Here is a 21929-nt window from a genome sequence, read left to right as displayed (position 1 = left end):
TATCATTTGAGAATACGACATTTTGTTTATGCCCTCACATGAAATCATGACTAAAAACAGATTTTGGAATACATGTTGTAGGCAAATTTTTAATTGTGAACATTGTTTTATGTTACTAATTATATATTTTTAGATAAGTTTTGGTATTTTTAATTTAAGAAAAATATTTATTTTGAAATTAATAAACCCATTACATGTAAATATAAATAGTATTTTATGAAAATAACTTTTTCAAAACAAAAACATTGAGAAGAGCAAATTTCATATTTTTGCAAATGTGTCTGTTTTGATAGATGATAGCTGGATTCCACATCTGTTTTATATATTTATTATTTTTTCTTTCTTTTTTTTGAGAGAGAGTCTCACTCTGTCGCCCAGGCTATAGTGCAGTGGTTTGACCTCAGCTCACTGCAACTGTTGCCCTCCTAGGTTTAAGCGATTCTCCTGCCTCAGCCTCCCAAGTACCTGGGATTTCAGGTGCCCACCACCACACCCAGCTAATTTTTGTATTTCTGGTAGGAACAGGGTTTCACCATGTTGACCAGGCTGGTCTTCAATTCCTGACCTCAGGTGATCCACCTGCCTCAGCCTCCCAAAGTGCTGGGATTACAGGCATGAGCCACCATGCCTGGCCTCCACATCTGTTTTAATATTTGAAGTGTATTATAACTTACAGTTCTCCCTGCTGGAAGGTAATGAAAAGATTGAGACTGGGTTGCCTGATGAGATATGTTGGGAGCTTAGTATTAATGTTGAAGATTAAAGGAGAACCTGGGGTTTTAGGTCTAATAAAGTAGATTCCTCCTCCTATTATTTAATTGGAGTGAATTCTGAGGGAAATTTTGTAATTCCGTGGACCTTTGTCTAGTTTTTCATATGCTCAAAAGTGTCTGAAGAAGTCATCTAATTTCCCCTTTTCTTCCTAACAGTCATCGTTCTAGATTGATAGTTGTTTGAATTTGACATCTTGAAGATTAAAAATTGTCTATCAGAAGATTGTATTTTGTCTTTCGTATAACTTGTTTTATACATTTTTAGGTATACTTCATTGTTAATTATGTAGTTGATTCAGGGAACCTCTGCCATGAAAAATAGGGTAATTGGATTTCTCTTCTTCGAATTTCATTCTTTTGTCCTTCCTGGAAAACTTTTCCTGGTACACCCTCTGCTTCAGAATCAGAATAGATTCTACTTCTATTAAGTTTCAATGCATGCCTCTGTCATAACACTTATGCTGCATTTTGATTACCTACTGATACTTCTCACTAACTGCTAGACTATAACTACTTCAGGACTGGTCTGTGTCTATTCATTCTTGTATTTACAATACTTTGGGCATTCTAGCACATTTAAGGTACTCAGAAAGTATTTATTCCACAGTTTATTAGTTTGCTTAGGCGGCCATGATGAAATACCACAGATGGAGTGGCTTATACCACAAAACTTTACTTTCTCCTAGTTCTGTAGACTGTCAGTCCAATATCAAGGTGTTAGCAGGTTTGGTTTTTCCTGAGGCCCCTCTTCTTGGTTTGCAGATGACCCCTTGCAAAAAGACCTGTTCTCACACAGTCTTTTTTTCTGTGTGTTTGCATCCTGATATTGCTTTGTGTGTTTAAATTTCCCCTTCTTTTAAGGACTCCAGTCAGATTGGATTAGGACCTATTCATATGACTTCATCTAACATTAATTACCTCTTTAAAAGTCTTATCTCTAAATACAGACACATTTTGAGGTACTGGGTGTTAGGACTTCAGCATATGAATTTTGCGGAACACAAGTTCATAGCACATTGAAACTTAACATTTGGCATATGTTCCAACTGAAGATAATGTCTTATGGTTCACTACCAAACTAAGGTTGTCAAAGTTGGGACCAAAGATTCCTAGCTTATATAAGAATAAGTGGCTTAATTTTAGTGTTCTTTTTTGTTTGCTTTTTTTTCTTTTTTGAGATGGAGTCTCGCTCTGTCGCCCAGGTGGGAGTGCAGTGGCGCTATCTTGCCTCACTGCAACCTCCACCTCCCAGGTTCAAGCAATTCTCCTGCCTCAGCCTTCTGAGTAGCTGAGATTACAGGCATGCATCACCACACCCAGCTGATTTTTGTATTTTCAGTAGAGACAGAGTTTCACTGTGTTGGCCAGGCTGGTCTTGAACTCTTGATGTCAGTCAGGTGGTCCACTCACCTAGTCCTCCCAAAGTGTTGGGATTACAGGCGTGAGCCGCCGCACCTGGCCTAGTGTTGTGTCTTAATTTCCACTTAGGTAATTGTAGTATTTGATGATTAAGACCTTTAACCTTTAGGTTCTGTCTTAATTTCCACTTAGGTAATTGTAGTATTTGATGATTAAGACCCTTAGCCTTTAGTGCTTTGAAGTACTACTTCTCTGTTCTCATTTAATAATAGGTTTTCTTTATGCTTTATGTCACAAAGAAACAGATAAAACACAGGTATACACACGGGCATATGTGTGCTTTGTGTACATATTGACTATTAATGCATGATTGCTGAACATTTTAACACAAGAAATGTGTTTATTTGGAAAATTACTATTGGTAATTTGAGAAGATGACATGATTGGATAATTTTTCCATAGAAAAATTACCTATAATTTTTTGACTTACACATAATTTCTCAGTGTATACAGATGTATGTCTTGCTATCCCAGTGGAGCAACTGGGTGGTTTTAGGCCCTTTGTTTTCTCATGGTGGTTGCAGCTTTTTTTTTTCTGTTTTTTTTTTTTTTTTTTTAAAGACAGAGTCTTGCTTTGTTGCCTGGGTTGGAGTGCAATGGCGCAATCTCGGCCCACTGCAACCTCCGCCCCCCAGGTTCAAGCGATTCTCCCACCTCAGCCCTCCCAAGTGTCTGGGATTACAGGTGCCTGCCACACGCCTGGCTAATTTTTGTATTTTTTGTTGAGACAGGGTTTCACCATGTTGGCCGGGCTGGTCTTGAACTCCTGACCTCAGGTGATCCATCCACCTTGGCTTCCCAAAGTGCTGAGATTATAGACGTGAGCCACCATGCCCGGTCTGGTTCCAGCTTTAGATTTTTGGAGATTGGCAGTAGTGAAAGAATGGATGGTGAAGTTGGAGAGCAGGGTAAGCTCCATAGTCACTCATTTCTCTCCTGCCTTTCCTAGGGATTGAGGGAACTTTGTAAATAATACCCTTGTTTTTTTAAAAAAGATTTTATTTTGCAGTAGTTTTACAAGATTTTCCATATATTGCTCACTTAGTTTCCCTTATTGTTAACATCTTACCCACTGCACGTTTGTCATGACTGGGAGACCAACATTGATACATCATTGTTAAAAAAAACTCCAGATAATATTTCAACGTAGACTCTGGTTGCACAGTTTCTCAGTCTTCCCTTACTTTTTGTGACTAACAGTTTTGTGGATTACTTGTCAAATATTTAATAGACCATCCCTCAATCTAGGTTAGCCGAATGTTTTTCTCATAGTTTGGGGTTTTGGGAAAGAATGCCGTGGAGGTCAAGTGCCCTGCCTTTCTCATCACATTGTATCAGGAGTACATGGTGTCAACATGACTTAGCACTGATTTGATTAATTGTGATCACCTGGCTGAGTAGTGTTTGCCAGGTTTCTCCAATATAGAGTTACTCTTTTCTTGCCTACTTGAGATTGGTGGGGGAGGGGTTGTTAAGCTTCAACTCCTGGACCAGGGAGTGTCTACATAAATGTTTGAAATTCTTCTGTAAGGAAGATTTATTTATATCAGTATGGATTCATGGATTTTTTTTTTTTGGAGACAAAGTGTCATTCTGTTGCTCAGGCTGGAGTACAGTGGTGCTTTCTTGGCTCACTGCAACCTCTGCCTCCCAGGTTCAAGTAATTCTTATGCGTCAGCGTCCCAAGTAGCTGGGATTACAGGCATGCACCACCACACCCGTGCTAATTTTTGTGTTTTTTAGTGGAGACAGAGGTTTCACTATGTTGCCCAGGCTGGTCTTGACCTCCTGAGCTTAAGCAATCCGCCCGCCACGGCCTCCCAAAGTGCTAGGATTATAGGTGTGACCCACTGCCCCCAGCCTCATTTTAAAATTTTGGACTAGAACTGATACTACATTATTTATTTTGTTGTCAAAATTGTTCCAGCTTTGGCCTTTGGGAGTTCTTTCAGCTTGGCTCCAGTGTCCTGTTTGACATGCCTGTATTCTTTTGGGTGTTTCTTTACTTTCTGGCACTGCAGGATGCTCCAGGGTTATATTTTCAATGCCCTGGTGAAATCAGCTGTTTCACCAAGAGACCTTTGTTCCTTTTATTGGAGAATGGTATTACAAGTCAGAATCTGAGCATTGGGCCTTAGTGCCCTTTTTATCTGACTACTCAGTTCCTGTGCAGAATGCTTGGAGAGTTTGAATCTAGATATTTGGAGGAACAGTGAAGGGTAAAAATACCTGCACTATCACATTTATATCATAATACTTGGCGGTATCTATGTCTTGACTTTTCTGCTGTGGAATTATAGAAAACAGCTTTTCCAAAGCATTTTTCTGTTTCTTTAGAAGTTAGAAAGTTTCAGAAGGAATGTATACTTGTTGTAGGGGCAAGCACGTAGGGGAAAGTTGTTAGAGTCTTCTGTTTTATTCTGAGCCTAAGAAAAAATGATCTTTCTTTGGATGCAGAAAGAAAGCATGTTATCGGGAAAACTGTCATGAACAAAGAGGTGTATTTGAAAAATTGTATTAACAGGAACTGCAGATTTTTTTTTTTTTTTTTTGGAGACAGGGTCTTCCTCTGTGGACCACCTGGAGTGCAGTGGTGCCATCATGGCTCACTGCAGCCCTGACCTCCTGGGCTCAAGCGATTCTCCTACCTCAGCCTCCTGAATAGCTGGGACAACATTTGTGTGCTACCACTCTCCCCTAATTTTTGTATTTTTTGTAGAGACAGAGTTTCACCATGTTGCCCAGGCTGGTCTCGTCCTGGCCTCAGGCCATCTGCCTGTCTTGGCCTCCCAAAGTGCTGGGATAATACGTGTGAGCCTGACCCCTGTGCCTCACCACCCAATTTCTTGTTTTTTTAAAATTCTATAGTTCGACCTTTTTTATTTAGCCTTAGTTTTAGATGCGTACTTACTAGGACCAAAGTTGAATTTTTTTTATTCTGTTGTTTTTCTTTATAATTTTCTCAAAAGGGAAATAAAGAATAAAAATACTATGGATAAGATAGATGTCACCTATGTTTTCCTTACCATTTTGAAGGCTTTCTTTGCATACTAGCATATTAGAGATATTGTCATGTTTTGTGTTTTGTATGTTTCTAAATTTTTATTCTTTTATCATTCTTATGAATTCATATATAGTTTTACAATAGTATTGAAATATTTTATATATTTTAATAAAAATGGAGATAATATTGTTAGTAACAATTGGCATGTTAATGTGGTAAAACTGCTGAAACTACTCTTTGTCCCCATCACTGCAAGAGCTTCCTCTGTAGTCTTTCAGACTTTCCCTCTAGTCTATTCCCTTCAGCTCCTCAGGTAAGTCTCCCTCAAACTAGGTTAAACAGAAACCTGTGCTCACTCTGAAAAATTTGACCCCAACTTGTTCTCTCTACTAAAAAAAGAAAAAAAAAAAAAAGAACAAAAGAACCTACAGTCCCAAGCATTAGAGTATTTAGATGTTGCCATTTCTTGCCATGTCTCAGCATTGTTTGAAATGAATATTCTTCGCCCACTGTCATCCTGTGCATCCTTCATGGTTTGACTTGGATGCCACTTTATTTATGAAGCCATTATCAGAGTCCTTAATTGCCGCCTCCTTTTGTTCCTACAGAGTGCTTTTATTTATAGCATGTTTATAATGTATTCTGGCTATTTATTTATTTATTTATTTATGTGAGACAGGTTCTCATGCCCAGGCTGGAGTGCAGTGGCATGATCTTGGCCCACTGCAACCTCTGTCCCTGGGCTCAAGTGATCCTTCCGCCTCAGCCCCCTGAGTAGCTGGGACTCCAGGTGCATACATACCACATACCACCATGCCTGGATAACTTTTGTGTTTTTAGTAGAGATGGGATTTCGCCATGTTTTGACCTCCTAGCTCAAGCAATCTGCCCACCTTTGCCTCCCAAAGTGCTAGGATTACAGGTGTGAGCCACTGCTCCTGGCCAATTTTGTTCTTTTTATATATATACATACACACACACACATATATATATATACACACACATATATATATATAAATTTTTTGAGATGGATTTTCGCTTTTTTGCCAGTCTGGAGTGCAGTGGCATGATTTCGGCTCACTGCAACCTCTACCTCCGGGGTTCAAGCAATCTCCTGCCTCAGCCTCTCGAGTATCTGGGAGTACAAGCACGCACCACTACGCCCAGCTGATTTTTGTATTTTTAGTAGAGACAGGGTTTTACCATGTTGGCCAGGATGGTCTCGATGTCTTGACTTCGTGATCTGCCCACCTTGGTCTAAATATTTTTGTTCTATAATACTAAATTGTGAGCTTCTTGGAGGCTAGGACCCTGTATTTTCTCTCTCTGCCCACAGATCCAGCATATAAAGTAGTTATTCTGTGATTATTGAGTAATTGAGCGTATACCATATCAGTCAACATTTTTCATCTTGCTGGGCCCACCATAATTTTGTTCTACCCTACCTGTTTAAAACAGTATTTCCCGCCTGTCACAAGGATGTGCTTGCTGCTTCAGTGACATTGTTTTCTCCAAAGAGTTCGGTATAGCAGGGTTCCCCAACCCCTGGGCCACCGACTGGTACCCATCTGTGGCCTATTAGGAACTAGGCCATGTAGCAGTAGGTGAGTGGTGGATGAGTAGTGAAGCTTCATCTATATTTACAGCCACTCTCCATCACTCACATTACCACTTGAGTTCTGCCTCCTGTCAGATCAGCCACCGCATTCTTATAGAAGCATGAACCCTGTTGTGAACTGCGTATGTGAGGGATCTGGGTTGCATGCTCCTTATGAGATTCTAATGCCTGATGATCTGTCACTCTCTCATCGTCGCCAGTTGGAACCATCTAGTTGCAGGAGAACAAGCTCACTGATTCTATATTATGGTGAATTGTATAGTATTATATATTGCAATGGTAATAACAGAAATAAAGTGCACAATAAATGTACTCGAATCGTCTCAAACCACCCCCACCCATCCCCACCTGGGTCCGTGGAAAAATTGTCTTCCACGAAACCGGTCCCTGATGCCAAAAAGACTGGAAACCACTGCTGTATAGGCCACAATAATTTTTATTTTTGTATTTTTAAGTTTGATCTTCTAGAGATTGTAAATGCATCATTCAGCATACGTGACAATGCTTATTCATAAGAGAACGACCAAGCCATTTAATAGTATTGACAAAAAAATTAATAGTTAAGAATGTAGAATGTGGTGCTATAAAGATTTAAGAGCTTATTTGGGAATATGGTTTAATTCTACGTTTACCTGTTACAGATTGTTAAATTTTGAAGACATGTTGAAGCAGATATCTTTTCCATATATTTATAAAAACATCAATTGTCTTTAAGTTTGGCTTCTATCACTTTAAAAGAGAGAATTCTTCAGTTCCAATCTCCAAGGAAATCTGGAAGCCACTTAAAGTTCAGTTTTGGAAAATGGAAGTTGAAATAACAGAAATCTCTAAGAGTAGTTTGTAAGTTTGAAGCTTTGAAAGTTGACAGATTTATTACTTGAATTATCAAGAACAAAAGGTCCTGGAGGTTTGTCTTCCAGGTTTGTCACATTATTTGTTGAACTTTTTTTTTTCTTTTTTTTGAGATGGGGTTTCGCTCTTGTTGATCAGGCTGGAGTGCAGTGGCACAATCTCGGCTCTCTGCAACCTCACCTCCTGGGTTCAAGCGATTCTCCTGCTTCAGCCTCCCGAGTAGCTGGGGTTACAGGTGTCCGCCACCACGCCCAGCTAATTTTTTGTATTTTTAGTAGAGATGGAGTTTCATCATGTTGGCCAGGCTGGTCTTGAACTCCTGTCCTCAGGTGATCTACCTGCCTCGGTCTCCCAAAGCACTGGGATTATAGGTGTGACCCACCTGCCCGGCTTATTTGTTGAGCTCTTATAGACTACTTTCCATTAATGCAGCAATAATTATTACACTTTTAATGAAGAAAGATTTTGTGGAATGATTTGATAAATTAGCATTTTCGAGCATTAAAATTTATTTGTAAACATGGGTTCAAAAACAACATGCCTAGAACTGTAGACTAATATCAGTAACTAAAAATCAGTTCTCACATTTGACAATTCCATTCAAGTCTGCTAACAGTCACTGCCATTTCCGAGTTTCTGCCCTATTCTGTCATTAAGGTGTCCAGGATTGGTGGTCATTTCTAGTCATTAAGAAATTTTATGCCTAGTCAAGATTCCTGTAAAAATTGTGCTTGCATATATTTGATTTGTTTGTGTAGAAATCTGTTGTCAACAAAGTTGTGTTCTAATGTAGTGAAAAATTTAAATGTATTCTCATAATTTATTTCCTTAAAAAATATTTAATTTCGAAATTGGTAAATGGTTACTTTTTAGAAAAAACAAACTATGTATACAGAAACTTATAAAGGGTAAAAGACCTTAGCCCAGTGCTATAAATTTCTACCCTATTGTTTCACTCCTGAACTGTTAAGTGTGTATTTTTCAGTATTTTTAAAATGCATATATTAATGTAAGTTGTTTCACAAAGAAGAATGCTATAATAGTAGACTTGTAGTCTGTTTAAAGAAAATGATCCATACTTTCCATAACAGTTTGTACAAATCCTGCCTGATTTTAAAAGGCTGCTTAGCAGTTAATTTTGTGGAATACTTTTTTCTTTTAAAGAAGTAAAGGATGAAAAAAGTTTGAGTTCAGCTTTTCCCTTTTGTTTCTGCCCTCTCACTTGTGCATATAACTGTACATTTTTTTCTTTTTCTTTTTCTTTTTTTTTTGAGACAGCGCCATGCTCCGTCGCCTAGGTTGGAGTGCAGTGGTAAGATCTCAGCTCACTGCAGCCTCTGCCTCCCAGGCTCAAGTGATCCTCCCACCTCAGCCACCCGAGTAGGTGAGACTTCAGGCATGTGTCACCACCCTGGCTAATTTTTGTATTTTTTTTTTTTTTTTGTATAGGTGAGGTTTCATTATGTTGCCCTGGGTGGTTTTGAATCCCTGGGCTCAAGTGATTCACCTGCCTCGGTCTTGCAAAGTGCTGGGATTACAGGTGGGATCCATTTATTTATTTTCTTCAGTTAAGTTTTAATTAATTTACAGTTCCACTGAACAAAATAATGAGAAACAAAATGCAAACAATATTAATTTGAATGGATCCTTAGGTGTATGTATTCAGGCCATTTGAAAAAATACAGTGTTTTTAAAGTCCTGATATGTCTGATGGTAGTGTTTATGTTTTATAGTTTAAGAAAAAATTGGCTTTCTTCTATTTTGTGATGGAGCCAATTTGGAGTCGTTGCTCATCCGGAAATGAGGTCTCTCGCTCTTTACTAAGATTGTCTGTTACATTCTGTTTTACAGTTTTGTAGTGTTTTTCGTATAGGTTTATACACAGTTCTTGTCAGGCTTAATACCTTGGAATAACTATATAACTATTTTTGTTGCTTTGGGGAAAGTGATCTTTTTTCCACTGCACTTTTAAACATGTTATTACTGGATATTTAAAAGTATTTAAGCCGGATGTGGTGGCTTATGCCTGTAATCCCAGCACTTTGGGAAGCTGAGGTGAGTTGATCACCTGAGGTCAGGAGTTCAAGACCAGTCTGGCCAACGTGTTGAAACCCTGTCTTTACTAAAAATACAAAAATTAGCCTGGTGTGGTGGTGTGTACCTGTAGTCCCAACTGCTTGGGAGGCTGAGGCAGGAGAATTGCTTGAACCTGGGAGATGGAAGTTGCAGTAAGTAGAGATCATGTCACGGCACTTCAGCCTGGGTGACAGAGTGAGACTCCGTCTCAAAAAAACCACAAAGAACATGAAAGTATTTATTGATAGGAAAATACAGCTACTGCACTGAAATGAGTTTAATGGATTTTTGAGTTTAGTTCTCTTAGATTTTATTTTATATATCATATAATTGTATATTTTGTGTTATATAAAATATAAATAATGTATTTCATACATAAAATATTTTACATGTTAGATATATAAAATTTGTTAGATATAATATGCAAATACACTATATATTTTGTAAGATAATTATATAAATATACAGTATACATATATATGTATATACTATACATAAATATAATACAATATATACTATGCATTATATATAGTGAAATATATACTATATAGAATATGCATTATATATATAGTAAATATGCATTATATATTGTATTATATAGTAATTAATTGGCAGTATCTTTATATCTCATGTTTTATGTTTCAGTATACATTTCAGGATCCAGGCTTCCTTACCAGAAATATTAGACACTTGTGCAGTATGCCCCTATAACTTGTAGTGCTGCCACCCTACCGAAAAAGAACTGACTCCCAGATACTGTTCAGGCTTGTGAGGTTAGATACACCCTTCATTTTGCAGTTGACCGTGATAATAACAGAGTCATAGCTAGAGCAGTATACTCTATAACATATTGAACTTCACCCAGTTTGTATTGACAGGAGTTGTAAGTTGATGTTATATTTCTCTTTGATGACTAATATTTAAGGATTTCAGCATACTTTAACAAGACAGATGAGAAAATCATTAAGTTCATTGAGAAATTGAAACCTATTAATTGAGAGAGGTTTGACTTACCTGTTTCCAAAAGCAGAATGTCTGGTATTAGAGTTTAGGGGGCTGAAACATCCAGCTACCAAACTCCAGTCTACCATAGTAGAGGAAAGTTTGTAGAATTCATGGCTTTGATAGGTTTTTTTTTTTTTTTTTTTTGGAGACGGAGTCTCGCTCTGTCGCCCAGGCTGGAGTGCAGTGGCCAGATCTCAGCTCACTGCAAACTCCGCCTCCCGGGTTCACGCCATTCTCCTGCCTCAGCCTCCGGAGTGGCTGGGACTACAGGCGCCCGCCACCTCGCCCGGCTAGTTTTTTTTGTATTTAGTAGAGACGGGTTTCACAGAAAGTTAGCTAGGATGGTCTGACCTCCTGACCTCGCGGATCCGGGCCCTGCCTCGGCCTCCCAGTGCTGGGATTACAGGCTTGAGCCATCACACCGGCCGAGGTTTTATGCTAAAGAAATTTGGTCCTTTGTTTCTATAATTTCCAAACTTTTGTGGGAACAGTTTTTTATGCCCTTCTTTTTGTTGTTTTTAATTTTTATTTTTAAAATTTCAGTAGGTTTTGGGGAACAGATGGTGTTTGGTTACATGAATAATTTCCTTTTAGTGGTGATTTCTGAGATTTTGGTGCACCCATCACCTGAGTCACATACTGTACCTAATGTGTAGTCTTTTATCCCTCACCTCACTTTCCACCCTTTCCCTCAAAGTCCATTGTATCATTCTTATGCCTCTGTGTCCTCATAGGTTAGATCCTAGATTTTATGCCCTGCCTTTTTTTGTTTGTTTGAGATGAAGTCTTGCTCTGTTGCCCCGGCTGGAGTGCAGTGATGTGATCTCGACTCACTGCAAATTCCGCCTCCTAGGTTCAAGTGATTCTTCTGTCTCAGCCTCCCCAGTAGCTGGGATTACAGGTGGGTGCCACCATGCCTGGCTAATTTTTGTATTTTTGGTACAGACAGGGTTTTGTTATGTTGACCAGGCTGATCTTGAACTCCTGACCTCAAGTGATTCACCTGCGTCCACCTCCCAAAGTGTTGGGATTATAGGTGTGAACTACCTTGCCTGGCTTATGCCCTTCTGGATCTCAAAGATTTCATTTATTTTTAGGTATAAGAGAAGGTCTTAAATGTTATGCCTTATGTATGTAACTGCTCCTTTAGGAAAGTAATTAATAACAGCCACTATTCCATGTGCTTTGTTAGGTACTCTCATTTAACAGTTATGGAATTTTATGAGGTGAGCACTATTATTATTCCAATTTTATAGACTAGAAACAGTTTTAGAGAATAGTTTGGCCAAGATTACGTAGTGGCAGAGTCAATCAAGACTGTAACTCACTGATCCCTAGATCGAAAATCTACATCACTGTTTATCACTCAGTATCCATTGAATATTTCATTTTCCATAATGTTTTCACATGTTTCTTAGATTTACTGTAGCTTTTTGGTTATTGCTATGCCTTCATTTTCTCTAGCTTCTTACGATTTTTTTTTTTTCTTTTGAGTCAGAATTTCTCTCTGTCACCCAGGCTGAAGTACAGTGACGTGGTCTCACCTCACTGCAACCTTGCCTCCCAGGTTCCAGCGATCCTGCCGCCTCAGCCTCCTGAGTAGCTGGAACTACAGGCGCGTGCCACCATGCATGGCTAATTTTTGTATTTTTAGTTGAGATGGGGTTCACCATGTTGGCCAGACTGGTCTCGCGCTCCTGACCTCAAGTGATTCCCCTGCCTTGGTCTCCCAAAGTGCTGGGATTGCAAGCATAAAATAAAAATATTTTATAAGACTAATTAACCTTGAAATTTTCCTGTTAGTGGTTTTGTCTGTTAGCTAGTTCTCTACCCTGTGTTTTGAGGTCTTTATACTTAGAGGTGACAGAGAATTTTAACTTCATTCAGAGCAAGCCTTAGCTGAGATATTAAAATCATGTGAAAGTCTGTCTAAATGTAAGCATGGTTCCATCTTTGCTTCTCAGTTCCTCTTTACCTGTCAGAGGAGATAGTTATCCTAGACAGACCTCCCAAAAGATAACTTTGACTTCCAGAATCTGACGGTTCTGTTCTACATTTAACTGTATTTTCGTTCCTTTTTATAGCATGAGCAGTAATATCCAGACCACCATGGAATGGAGGACGTCCCTTAATCTCCTCAGATGGATATCCCTTGTGCAGTCCTCTTTTAGCAAGTGATTGTTTCTGTGGATATCTAAGTTAAGGAGTATAGTGAACGTCTTTGGATTTAAGTTGTTTAATCTCTTCACACTCCATGTAAATCATTCTTCCAGTGTCTTTTAAATGCAGCCAAAAGACTGACCAAAGTGACATTGGCAAATAATAGGAAGCTTCTCATTATATCAGCATAGACACATCCAATAAGGAGATTGCCTGTTCTTCCTGCTGTCTACCTAGAGGGTATCTAGGTTTTACTTTGGATCTGAGAAAAGTAAGGAGAAATTCTGAGCTGCTTAATGCAAAAGTATGAACAGATCTACTGTGTTCTGGTGGATTCCCTTGATGACAGAGAATCTTTGAAAGTGAGGAAATTGGCTGGGCATGGTGGCTCACGCCTATAATCCCAGCACTTTGGGAGGCTGAGGTAGGAGGATCACCTGAGGTCAGGAGTTCGAGACCAGCCTGGCCAACATGGTGAAACCCTGTCTCTACTAAAAATATAAAAAATTAGCTGGGCATGGTGGTACATGCCTGTAATCCTAGCTACTTGGGAGGCTGAGGCAGGAGAATCGGTTGAACCCGGGAGGCGGAAGTTGTACTGAGCCGAGATTGTGCCACTGCACTCCAGCCTGGGCGACAGAGCGAGACTCAGTCTCAAAAAAAAAAAAAAAAGAAAAAAGTGAGGAAATAGCATGTTAGTTTACCCTGTTTTATAATTGAAAGAATTTGCTATTATTTTGGCATCAAATTGAATTTCCCATAAATTTTTGCATAAGTGCCATTGTTACAATTGTTTTCGTGTAGGTCCTATGTGTCTCTTGTTAATTTCATACCAGATATTAAATCTTCTCATTCCTATTGTAAGTAGTAGTTTTTTTTGTTATTTTGTAGTATTTTCTAACTAGCTACTGTTTGTGTAAAGTCAAGTCATTGATTTTTGAGGTGTTACTTATTTTTAGTAAATATATAAGTAATTGGCCTGTCTTACTGTTGCCAGTGGTTTTCTACTGTTGAGCTCATTTGTCAGTGTCATCTGCCAGTAATGAAAAAAATTACCTTCTTTTAAATATTTATGCCCATTCTCTTGTTTAAATGACTTTACTAGCCTTTCCAGAACAATGTTTTGTAACAGTGAAGACCTTTTTTTCTTCCAGATTTTAATGAGAATGCCTAGTGTTTCACTATTTTTTTTTTTTCGAGATGGAGTCTCACTCTGTCGCCCAGCCTGGAGTGCAGTGGCGCGATCTCGGCTCACTGCAAGCTCCGCCTCCCGGGTTCACGCCATTCTCCTGCCTTAGCCTCCTGAGTAGCTGGAACTACAGACCCCTGCCACCTCGCCCGGGTAGTTTTTTTGTATTTTTTTTTTTTTTTTTAGTAGTAGAGACAGGGTTTCACCGTGTTAGTCAGGATGGTCTTGATCTCCTGACCTCGTGATCCGCCCGTCTCGGCCTCCCAAAGTGCTGGGATTACAGGCTTGAGCCACCGCCCCCGGCCGTGTTTCACTATTAACTATCAGTTATTTTTGCCCCGAATTACATATGTCAAACAAGCCATGTCTGTGAGCTGAATCCTGCCAGTTTTCTAGTTTGAACTTTGAGCCTTGAACTTTATAACTTTGAGCCTTGAGACCCTAAAGGACATGAAGAGTGATCTTAATAGACTTTCTGGAAGATGCAACCACTTTCCTATTTAATATTTCCTATCCCCAAGAAGTAGCATGTAGATCAGTTTACCAATAATATACAGGAAAAGAATCTTTTGGCTCCTTACTGTTCTTTTCTTTCTTTTTTTTATTTTTATTTTTTGAGAGGGAGTCTCGCTCTGTCGCCCAGGCTAGAATGCAGTGGCCGGATCTCAGCTCACTGCAACCTCCGCCTCCCGGGTTTACGCCAGTCTCCTGCCTCAGCCTCCCGAGTAGCTGGGACTACAGGCGCCCGCCACCTCGCCTGGCTAGTTTTTTGTATTTTTTAGTAGAGATGGGGTTTCACGGTGTTAGCCAGGATGGTCTCGATCTGCTGACCTCGTGATCCGCCCGTCTTGGCCTCCCAAAGTGCTGGGATTACAGGCTTGAGCCACCGCGCCCGGCCCTTACTGTTCTTTTCTATGGTCAGTTTCTCTGTTTTAAGGACCTGATCATCCTCAGTTATATGGTAACCATCTTGTGGCTCCAGAATACCTGAAAAAGGAAATTGGACAATAGTAAATGTTAGAGAAATCTTAGGTATTGTTTTCCTAATTTTGTTACTACTATTCTCATTCTGCGTATTTTCTTTTCTATCTCAGCTATTGGTGTCACTATATTCTTAGTTACCTAAGCTAGAAATATAGCAGTTGTGTTTCCTTCCTTCCTTTTACCCATTCTTTTACAGATTAATGCAATTTAAAAAATACTAATTGAGTGCCTACTATGTGCCAGTCAACTGTTTTCATTGCTGAAGATTGCCTAGATGAGATTTCCACTTCCTTGGAACTTACATTCTTTTGAGATGCTTTGTGTAATAAATAGGCTAACAAGATCTTTTCAGTTAATAGCAAGTACTTTATGAAAGACAGAATATGAGTTTGAGTGATGAGGAAGAGAGGGTGATTTTTTAAATGAAGTGTGTTTTAGTCCAGATTCTCTGAGAAGCAGATGCCAAAATAGGATTAAATATTCTTCTTTTACATGTTTATGCCCATTCTCTTGAGTGACTTTACTAGCCTTTCCAGGATAGTGTTTTGTAACAATATGTCTTTTGAATTATTTTGGTGGTAAAATGTACATAAGATAAAATTATCATTTTTAAGTTTATAATTTGGCATTAAGTACATTGACATTGTTGTGCAACATCTCCATCCATTTTCACAACTTTTTATCTTCCCTGACTGAAACTCTGTAACCACTAAACACTAACTCATTTTCTCCCCCTCCCTCAGGCCCTCACAACTACCATTTTATTTTCTGTCTATGAATTTGATTACTCTGGGTAATTCATATAAGTGGAATCATACAATATTTGTCTTATTGTGTCTTCTTATTTCACTTAGCATAATGTCTTCAAGATTCATCCATGTTGTAATGCGTCAGGGTTTCCTTTTTAAGGCTGAATACTATTTCATTGTACATGTATATCACATTTGTTTATCTTTTCATCACTTCAGTGGACACTTGGAATGCTTCCACCTTTTGGTTTTTGCAAATAATGCTATTATGATCCACCCTCCTTGGCCTCCCAAAGTGCTGGGATGACAGGCGTGAGGCACTACACTCAGCCAGAAATCAAGTTTATCTTACAGTTTCATAGCAGTTATCCTGAGTATAACTTTCTCCTTTCTACTAGGAAAGGTAGTAAGTTTATCAGGGTTGCACTCTTCTTTTCATAATTGAGTACATTGTTAGGTTGTGTACTCCTAGCAGAAATCTCTTGAGAAATTTTAGTATGAGCTAATGCACTTAAGGGTCCAGAGTGATACTTTTGAGGGAAAATACGTTTCTTGCTAATGAAATTTTGACTATTTAGAATATGTAACAAAACATTATTGTCTGTATTATCTAGATATGAGTAGTAGTAGTTATAGGTAGCAGAAGAGAATATTCTGTCAGGCATTTGCTTTAATACACTTATGCTGGCACATAGAAAAATAAATAAGATAATTAAAAATTTAATACTCACCCCAAGTGATATCCCTGTAGTACAAGTATTATTTTTTTCACTTAATTATATGAAAAAGATAGTTAAATGGTAGACATATTTCTAGTTGATTTTCTGATAATCTCTAAAACTGTTATAGAAAAATGCCAAGTGATCTATGGCTTTTTTTTTTCTTCTTTCTTTTGAGATGGAATTTCGCCTTGTTCCCCAGGCAGGAGTGCAATGGCATGATCTTGGCTCACTGCAACCTCTACCTTGCAGGTTCAAGCAATTCTTCTGTCTCAGCCTCCTGAGTAGCTGGGATTACAGGCATGTACCAACATGCCTGGCTAACTTTGCATTTTTGATAGAGACGGATTTTTTCCATGTTGGTCAGGCTGGTCTCGAACTCCCAACCTCAGGTGATCTGCCTGCCTCGGCCTCCCAAAGTGATGGGATTATAGATGTGAGCCACTGTGCCTGGCCGGCTTTTAAAATTTCTTTTAAAAATCTTGTTTCTTTAGAGTCATGTAAGCAATAATTACATTTTTTTTTTACAGTTGAAGCAAGTATTCATATTTATAATTGGTAGTGAAGAATCATACCAATAATAGTGTATCACAGTTTAGAAGTAGAGTTCTTCAGAGTTGTATGGGTAGTCTTAATGGGTTTGTCCTCCTTTTGCTCACATAAACTTGATCACATAAAATGTGAATCCCAACTCTAAATTTTACTTTTGAAAGTATTTTTTTTAGCTATTATATTTTCTTAGTGCAAGGTTTACCAATAGTGGTGTATTCTACACTAGTATCAGGAGTAATTAGCATGAAGTCATCATGATATAGCAATAAAATGATTGGATCGGTGTACACAAAGAGGGACTAGTATTATGGTTTCACTATTGAAGCAATGTATAACAGCAAGCCATTTATAATGTCACCAAGGAGATATATTTTGTACACATTTGCCTCCTTTGTAAATTAGATCAGCCAGTAATTTTTACAAAAATAAAAGACTAGAATACAGTTTTATCAAATAGCGAATCATTGAGAATATTATCTGTTGTTATATTTGCCACTTTTTAAGTTAAGTGCAATACTTGTGTCTCTTTTTGAACTTTCCTCTTCTCGGTTCAAAATACAGACTGATACAATACAACGATGGATTTTAGAAAAAAGCGTTTAGAACATGATACAATACAGCGATGGATTTTAGAAAAAAAAAAAAATAGTGTGAGTTACTCCCTGGGTGGGAACCTCTTAGTTATATGGGATGCTAATTTTGCATTTAATGACTGCATGACATGGTAACTCAGAGAACAGTTACTGGTGTACAAACACACACCACAGCATACACCAAACCACCCCTCCTTGCTCCCCTCTACTGTTTTCTCATTGGACAGACTAAATTGACCAAAAATCAGAGCAGATTTAACCATAAAGAGTTGATTGCGTTGTTTTGGCTTTGGGACATGAAATGATGGAAAAGAAATTGGGTTCAGTTAATTGTGCTATGAATCGCTTCTTTGTAAACTAACGTACATGGCTCCATGTTCTCAGAATTTGTCTGGTTTTTGGCAAATTTTCATTGCCTCTCATGATCTCCATTATCAACATGAGGACTTAGTAATTATGGATGAGGAGTCTTATTTTTAAATCTTCAGCCAGTAAAGACTCCACGATCTCCTCCTCTGAAATCCACCAGAACATAACTCTGACATGGATTTCTGGAAGAACCCCAGCTGTTTCCAAGATACATCGTGAGACTTCTGTTGCTGATGGAGTCTATATAGTTATCAGATGCCCAGAAATCTTGATACTTTTCCTCTTGACTTTTTCACTTTTTTTTTTTAACCTCTTGACTTTCTGGCAGGAGTTTTATTGGGATATAATTTCATTGGGTTTTTAATATATTCACAGAGTTGCATAGCTGGCACCACAATCAATTGTAGAACATTTTCAGTTCACTGAAAAGAAAAGAAATTCTTTTCCTCCGGGAGACAGAGTCTTGCTCTGTCGCCCAGGCTGGAGTGCAGTGGCGCAATCTCGGCTCTCTGCAACCTCTGCCTCCTGGGTTCAAGTGATTCTCCTGCCTCAGCCTCCTGAGTAGCTGGGATTACAGGTGCCTGCCACCATGCCTGGCTGATTTTTGTATTTTTAGTAGAGACAGGGTTTCACCATGTTGGCCGGGCTGGCCTCAAGCTCCTGGCCTCAGGTGATCCACCTCAGCCTCCCAAAGTGCTGGGATTACAGGCGTGAGCCATTGCGCCCGGCCCACCTTTTATTTTATTTTATTTATTTATTTATTTATTTTATTTTGAGACGAAGTTTCACTCTTGTTGCCCAGGCTGGAGTGCATTGGTGCGATATTGGCTCACTGCAACCTCTGCCTCCCTGGTTCAAGCAATTCTCCTGTCTTAGCCTCCTGAGTAGCTGGGATTACAAGTGCACACCACCACACCTGGCTAATCTTTTGTATTTTTAGTAGAGACAAGGTTTCACCATGTTGGCCAGGCTAGTCTCGAACACCTGACCTCAGGTGATCTACCCACCTCGGCCTCTCAAAGTATAGGGATTACAGGTGTGAGCCAGCGTGCCTGGCCAGAAACTCCATACTTTTTGGCCATTATAGTCGAATCTTCCTATCATCCCCAGCCCTAGGTACCCACGTTCTAGCTCTGCAGATTTGCCTATTCCAGACATTCCATATAAAGGGAACCTTACATTATGTTATCTTTTTGACTGGTGTCTTTTACTTAGCATATTGTTCATCCGTGTTGTAGCTTGAATCAGTATGGTAGTCCCTGCCCTCATCCAAGGGGAAACCATTCTGAGACCCCCAGTGGATGCTGGAAACCATATAGTGTTTCTTTTTTCATACACCTACATGCCTATGATAAAGTTTAATTTATAAATTAGACAGAATAAGAGACTAACAACAACAATAACATAGCACAATTCTAACAGTATACTGTAATAAAACTTACGTGAGTGTGGTCTCTCTCTCATACTGTGAGTAACTGAAGCTGTGGAAAGTTAGACTGGATAGTGATAGTGAGGGACTACCATACTTCATTTCTTTCTGTTGCTGAGTAATCTTTCATGTGGATTTATTTATTCATCAGTTGATTGGCATTTGTGTTCCCACTTTTTGACTGTTATAACTAATGTTGCTGTTTATAAGTTTTTTTATGAGTATGTGTTTTCATTTCTATTGGGTACATACCTAGGAGTGGAAATGCTAGGTCATATAGCAATTCTGTGTTTAATTTTTTTTTTTCCTTGAGACAGTCTTGCTCTGTTGCCCAAGCTGGACTGCAGCAGTGCAATCGCAGCTCACTGTAACCTCTTCCTCCCAGGTTCAAGCGATTCTCGTGCCTCAGCCTCCCAAGTAGCTGGGATTATAGTCATGTGCAACTAGCCTGGCTAATTTTTGTATTTTTAGTAGAAATGGGGTTTTGCCATGTTGGCCAGGCAAGTCTTGAACTCCTGGCCTCCAGTGATCCACCGCCTTGGCCTCCCAAGTGGTGGGATTACAGATATGAGCCACCATGCCCAGCCTGTATTTAATTTTTGAGGATCTGCTAGACTGCTTCCCAAAGTAGCTTGTACGATTTTACATTTCCATCAGCAATGTATGAGGGTTCCAATTTTTTTTTTTTTTTTGCATCCTCCTTTTTTGGCACCTGAGTCTCGCTTCTGTCACCAGGCTGCAGTGCAGTGGCCAGATCTCTCAGCTCACTGCAAGTCTGACTCGGTTCACGCCATTCTTCCCTCCCTCAGCCTCCTGAGTAGCTGGGACTACAGGCCTCGCCACCACAGTCTGGCTAGCATTTTGTATTTTAGTAGAGACGTAGCTTCACCCTCCTGTTAGCCAGGATTCGTGATCCGCCCATCTCAGCCTCCCAAAGTGCTGGGATTACAGGCTTGAGCCACCGCGCCCGGCCTTTTTTGCATCCTCTCTAACACTTGTTATTACCTGTCTTCTTTATTATAGCCATCCTATTTGATCCCGTTCAACTCTTAGATCACATGTACCTGTGTTTTATTGTGACTTCTGTTTTCTTGCCTTTAATTAAAATGATCCTTGTCTGACTGGCTGCCTTCTGTAATTTGCTCATTGCCATGCTCATGTTCACTCATCTTTGTGTTCCTGGTTTATCACTGATCCTGCTGAACTACAGATAGGGCTTGATGGCTGATCTTGGATACAGCACTGCCTGTCCTTGTAAATAAGAATAAAAGAAGATAGTGGTTTTGATAGCTTTTTGTAGGAATAGGCCATTCTATGCCTTAATTATTGTCATTTGTTCTGATAATAAAGTTGTATACTACAGTAACATGGGAGACCTGTAAGATTATATATTTCTGTAACCCATTTGTAGAGAGGGAAAATACTTGCTTACAAAACAGCTGTTTTACTCGCTTTTTAGGAACTGGTTTAAAAATGTATTTTATGGGCAAAACAAATCTATGGTGTCAGAAGTTACAATAGTGGTTAACAACTCGGTGGGTTGTAGTAATGGCAAGAGGATTTCTAGGGTGCTGGTTATGTTGTTTCTCTATCTGTTTGCCAGTTACATAGAGGTGTTCATTTTGTTAGTGTTCATTGATCTATAAACTTAGACTATATGTGTATGCTATACTTAATAAAAACTTGTTAAAAATATGTTAACAGTGTTTACTCATATTTTACACCAGTGAAGCTCTTCGTTTGTCACAGTAACTGCCTTTCTGATGAATATGTTTCATTTTGTCATGCTATTTACTAATTTTAAGTTATTTTTATATGTACATTGCATTGATGTAAATGCTTTAAATTCATATCTCCTTTTGGCAGCTCGTAATTTAAGATGTTGAATGATTTAGATAGATTAGCTGTACAAAGTTTGATTTTATATTCTGCTGTACTGTTTATTTAACTGAATAATCTTTAGCAGCCCAAAGTCTTGGCTGTAATCTTTCTGTATCTAAAACTGAAATGCAGTAGTTGTGCCTATTATTAGGAGAATTCAGATTCTCATTAGAGAATTAATAGAATGGTATGAAGGAAAAAAAACATAGAAAAGAGAAGCTTATATTCATTAGCTCATTATTAATAGTATCAATCTAATGTAACCATCTAGATGTACAGAAATATTTAATAACCAGTTAAAAATGTCATACCAGGAGTAAAACATGTTGACTAGTCTTTTGAATTCGAATCCTTTTGTCTATATTTCACTGAAATAGGTTTTGAAGTAATTGTTTGATTTGACCAAATATGTTATGTTGCTGAAGGTAGTAAGATATGCAACAAGATCAGTTTTTGATTAATAGAAGTTTTTAAGTAGGCTTATGCTCTATATTTACTGTATTTCTAAAAATTGGGTGCATGAGTAGAGTGACCAGAGAAAAATGTTTTATAAGAAC

At 38.7% G+C, this 21929-nt stretch overlaps 1 protein-coding gene across 8 annotated transcripts in view; it reads left to right on the top strand.

Moving 5' to 3' along the window:
- The first annotated feature begins 9183 nt into the window (after positions 1 to 9183).
- Positions 9184 to 21929, top strand: part of LOC101025632 (E3 ubiquitin-protein ligase Arkadia) — an 80710-nt gene continuing 67964 nt past the window's right edge. For 7 of the 8 annotated variants that reach the window (XM_031661256.1, XM_031661254.1, XM_031661251.1 and 4 more), the window contains exon 1: positions 9184 to 9206. The gene's annotated coding sequence lies outside the window, so the exon portion shown is untranslated. Of the gene's footprint in view, positions 9207 to 12472; positions 13179 to 21929 lie in introns of those variants that run through there. The other variant, XM_031661250.1, reaches the window with a different exon arrangement.

The sequence above is a fragment of the Papio anubis genome, unplaced genomic scaffold, assembly GCF_008728515.1.
Source record: "Papio anubis isolate 15944 unplaced genomic scaffold, Panubis1.0 scaffold117, whole genome shotgun sequence".
Lineage (NCBI taxonomy): Eukaryota > Metazoa > Chordata > Mammalia > Primates > Cercopithecidae > Papio > Papio anubis.
The sequence above is the reverse complement of the archived record's forward strand: the minus strand, read 5'-3'. Positions and strand labels throughout refer to the sequence as shown.